Here is a 5,521-nt window from a genome sequence, read left to right as displayed (position 1 = left end):
AATCCTGTCCATGTCCTCACATCATCTATCCAAGTTCTTGCTGGCCTGCCTCTTCCTCTTTTCCCCTCAACTCTACCCTCAAGAATGTCCTTGTTGACAGTTTGATGGCGTCTTAGGTGTCCAAAATACCTTAGTTTTCTTGTTTTTATTACTTTCATTAGGGTCGGTCTGATATCAAGGATGTCACAGACTTCTTGATTTGTTTTCTTTTCTTTCCAACTGATTTTTCCAAGGCGACGGAAAGTCCACATTTCAAAGGCCTCAATTCTTTTCTCTATTTGTTTGTTCAAGGTCCATGTTTCTGAGCCGTAGAGAAGTGCTGAGTGGACATAACATTTGAGTAGTCTTATTCTCGTTTTCATCTGCGTTTGTTGCGAAGTTAAAATGCTATTCAGTTGGCTGAACCTCGACTTAGCTATAGCAATCCTGTTTTTCACTTCCAGCTCATTCTTTCCGTTGTTGGTCATTGTCTGTCCAAGATATTTATCAATCCTAGGTGAAGAGATTTTCTTATGATTCACCCATCCCCCATTATTGGATAGCTGGGTTTGTAAAATTTGAGAGCAAGTGTACTAGTATCATATCAAAACTGCCTTACTTGTCAGAAAATTCCTTTACTTCTTTGAAGTCCCAGGTTTGAGAGTTTTTGATTTGAAGGACACGTTTTATGAATTTGTTTTTCCAGACTATGGCAGAAAAGTTTTGCAAAATAATTGCTACTTGTTTAATTCTACCAAGTCCGGCATCAACTCCATGGTCCTAGGGCTCATGGGAACTACTGTTTAATTGGTATGATATGTCAGATAACATTTTCATTTTGCCCTTGTTATTCTTTATAGGAAAACGCTGGGACACACACACACACACACACACACACACACACACACACATGCAGAAAACAGTATATTGGAGAGAGAGAGAGAGAGAGAGAGGGGGGGGGGGGGGCAGAGAACAGTATAGATAGGAGAGAGAAAGAAAGAGAGAGAGGAGAGACCTGGCGGTCATTAAGAAGGCATTATATACTCAAGTATTTACCTTAACTTTTCGTTTTGCTTAGATTATAACACATTACACGCACATTCCTTTTCTGCATTGCTACACGTGTTCTCAATCTATAGTAAATAGTTGTGGACCGGGTCAATGGTTATCGAGTTTGGATTAACCAGTTAACTGCTGTACTCTCGAAATACAGGTATTTACAAATTTGGCCAGAAATCTCGTCCATCAAAAATCGATCGATTGAAATAACGCTCATTTCGGCAAAAACTCTCTTCGCGAGTTTTGAGAGTTTTTGCCAAAATGAGAGTCATTTAAATCGATCGGTATTTGAAGGACGGGTTTTCTGGCCAAATTGTTAAATGCGTTTTTTCCTCCCAGAGTATGGTAGTTAACTGGTCAAATGTGGCACCGGTACAACGCAACACTTCACCCGATTCCATTCACAGTGTTATGCGTCCTATCGTCAATGAATTCATATCCATGATATTATTATTATTATTATTATTATTATTATTATTATTATTATTATTATTATTATTATTATTATTATTATTATTATTATTATTATTATTATTATTATTATTATTATTTTATTATTATCCAGTATTTCTTTTGGATAAAAATCAAAATGTCCAATTAGTGGAATATTAATGATATTGTGTACACCTTGATAAGATTTACTGACTCACTGTCTCGCGCTGGTGTGGTCTTCTGGCATCACAGCCTCGGTTGTCTTCCTCGTGGATTTTGTGATCTGCTTACAAGATTTTATGTTGTGTGATAAATCTTGTATCTAGTTCTTAAGATCTAAATGTGAATTTAAATTGACTTGATTCACCAATCTTGGTATGTTCATGACCGGTCCTGCTATAGAGATTTGCTTACAAGATTTTATGTTGTGTGCGACATCTTGTATCTAGATAGTTCTTAAGATCTGATTGTGAATTTAAATTGACTTGTATTCACTTGTATTCATCAATCTTGGTAGGTTTATGATCCGTCCTGCTATGTAGCCAAGCTTTTAGAAGCGGTGGTAGAAAAGTAAAAGTTCATTGCTTTATTTTCTTCTATTACCATGTTAGTGTTAGTAAGCGGTGGTATGATTTATGCTTTATTTTTATGGTCTACATGACAAAAAATTAAAAAGACTTACGCTTACATAATGGTAGCAAAACCTCCTCTTATGATTACTGCATGGTCCCAGTTGGTATTGATGCAGAGAAAGATATTGATGGGATCGTTAACTTTACTTCTCATATCCATTATTGGAACAATTGGGCAAATAGGATGATTGATATTAATCGTAGGAGATTTTTAAATAGGAATGTTAACTATGTTTATTCAATTATCTGAATCGGTCATTAGACCCATAGATACTTGAATATAGAATATTCAAAAACGTCAGTAATTGTTTTAGAAAGCATCCAATCTGTAAATCATTCATAATTTTGTAAGAGGTGCCAATTTTGAGTAGAATATTATATTTTCGTATCATCTGCAAATATTTTACAATTTGAATTTAAAGTGTCAAGGAGATCGTTTTTGTAAATTATAAACAACGATGTATCCTTATACTTATACACCACTCTGAGGAGACCGACCTATCACTGGTCTAAATGCTGAAGCCTTATTTTTTACCAATACTCTCTGACTACGGCTCGATAAAAATGATGAAATCCGACATGTGCTCATTTGCAGGTCTGATAACCCAAATTGTAATGGGTTCATTGTTGTAATGGAAATATCTACTCTCAAACCAGCGCAAAATATTGTCCGTTACAACAATGATAAAGCAAGCCCATAAAATTGCGTTCGGTTATCAGACCTGCAAATGCACGCCGATCGAATCCATTACAAAATAATAATAATTAAAAAAATAAATAAATAAATAAAATAATCCAACCCCCCCCCCCCCCAAAAAAAAAAAAAACACAAAAAAACAACAAAACAACAAAACCGCCTTCCTTCTGAACATGTATCCCAAAAATGCATTCTATCGGGCTTCCAGAATATGAGATTAAATGGATGTCTCTCTCTGTGCATTTCTTATGAGATGATTCGTCTATTTTGACAGGATAGTGGATAACTGGCAATTTTCAGCATACTATGATACACCAAGAACAAAAGGAATGTGTTATTATCTAAAATATGGATATTCATAAGGATTCTTATGTTATTATGTTAAACTAATCTCATATTACCTTAAATGTTCGATTACTTCACGAAAGTGGATCCCTCATAATTGCATTTTGATAAAACAAGATGGACCCGATTTTACTGAAAGGATTCCAGGAGCCGTACTAGTCCTGGCAAAGGTGTAACAGGTAACTGATAGTTTATGAGATAAATATCTATTAACTTTAATCTTATAAAAACTCGAGCTTTTATTATAGCGCAATATCCACTAAATGTGCTCAAAGCGCTTTACAAGGGGCTATTAGCCAACAGCAACTCTTAATATGTAGGACTAGACACGATTCCTGTTGGGCGACAGTTCATTTTCCCCGACAGAGACAACGCTGTTAATGGCTAGGAACTCATTTTACACCCGAGTGTGGTGCGAAAATGTGAGTAAAGAGCCTTTTCCAAGGACTCAACTATGCACCACTCAGAACGCGGGACTCGAACCCAGGACCTTCCGACCCGAAGGCGAGTGTCATACCACAAGGTCACGCTCATATCTGCACATTATAAGCGGGAGTGTTTGTGTGACATGCAAAAAGTCCACAAAAATGTTCTATTCTACGTAGATAGACACAGCTGTTTATATGTCATGGGGGCTCGCGGGTTCAAATGGGGTTAGTTTGGGTGGAAATTATCAATTTTTGGAAGTGACTGTTTTTGATCAATTTATTCATTCCTTCTTTCATTTCAACCCATATTTTTGATGAATGAATAGTTTAAAACAGTCAAAAAAGGCAACTCAAAACCTCTACCCAACATTATTGGGCTCAAAATCTGATTAATATTGCGTTTCTTCTCAAAACTGTTATCTAATCACCATAACCATCTTTTGGGACTTGGCCATTTAAAATTTTCAATGCTAGCATTGGAGAGAGCTTGGAAATTTGGACCTAAAATAACTTATATGCTACAACAAATAGTTGACTACTTTGATTTTATTTCAATTTAATAGTTTTGGGGTTATTTTCTTTTTCTTTAAATAGTGTCAAAAAGCGAGGAAATTTTTATTCATCTTTCAAAAAGACGTTTGAGATATTTATAAAATTAAGTAGCCAGCTATACTTTACATAACTTTAAAACTCAAAATCAAAACATTAATATGGTGGAGTCCCAAAAAAACTTGTTTATTTTCCAAGGTGGTCGTCATTTCCATGTCAACGAAGAGATTCTCAATTATTTTTTAAACAACCAGATACGTGATTTATAAACATCATTAGTTTAATCAAATAGTCCGTCCCAATGAAAGATTTTTGTATTTTTTAGTATTGAGCCCCCGCTTTATTAGTTTACAGGGGGTGAATGGCACAGATGCAGCAGCTTCTAAGGATGGCGCACACACTATTTAATCTGAGTCCCATTTAGCCTGCAACTGGAGGGCCCGTGTTAGATTACCCGCTGCCCAGGCGAACTAGGGTGGAAAATCTTGGGTATCCTTGTTGGATATCACACAATCAGCCCAACATATTATAAGATTAAAGTCAAATACTTCTAAATCATAATAATAATATTATTATTAATAATAATAATAATAATAATAATAATAATAATAATAATAATAATAAATAATAAAATAATAATAATAATAATAATAATAATAATAATAATAATAATAATAATAATAATAATAATAATAAATAATAATAATAATATATATGCTGAATGATGATGATGAAATAATAATAATAATAATAATAATAATAACAACAATATAATAATAATAATAATTAATAATAATAATAATAATAATAACAATAATAATAATAATAATAATAATAATAATAATAATAATAATAATACTAATAATAATAATAATAACATAATAATAATAATAATAATAATAATAATAATAATAATAATAATAATAATAATAATAATAATAATAATAATAATAATAATAATAATAATATCCTTGATTTAATTTTTCCTCTTTGGCTTAACGGCAGAATACGTGGTCTGATGTGGGTCTGACAGCGGTGCCGTGCTCATGCTATTGATATGATGATATGAATAGTAATCAAAATCATCATTATCATCATCATCATCATCATCATCATCATCATCATCATCATCATCATCATCATCATCATCATCATCATAACAAGTAGACCAGACGGGGCCACACAGTTACAGATTGCACGAGCCAGCCTTGAGGCCAGCATTCCATTCAGTCAGTCGAGCAGTCTTCTAATCGATCATTGACCGCCCACACTAATCTATCACTAAAACAATCTTATCCATTTCCGCTCCGCCCCTCCATTTATTTGGTTTTGTTTCATGCCATTGTCTAGTCTTATCTTAGTTCTGAATTACCCGCTCACTGCAGGAATAGCTTCTACTA

Source organism: Berghia stephanieae, chromosome 1 (genome assembly GCF_034508935.2).
Source record: "Berghia stephanieae isolate SIO BIC M18660-M18661 chromosome 1, UCSD_Bste_1.3, whole genome shotgun sequence".
Lineage (NCBI taxonomy): Eukaryota > Metazoa > Mollusca > Gastropoda > Nudibranchia > Aeolidiidae > Berghia > Berghia stephanieae.
This window is presented reverse-complemented; position numbering follows the sequence as displayed.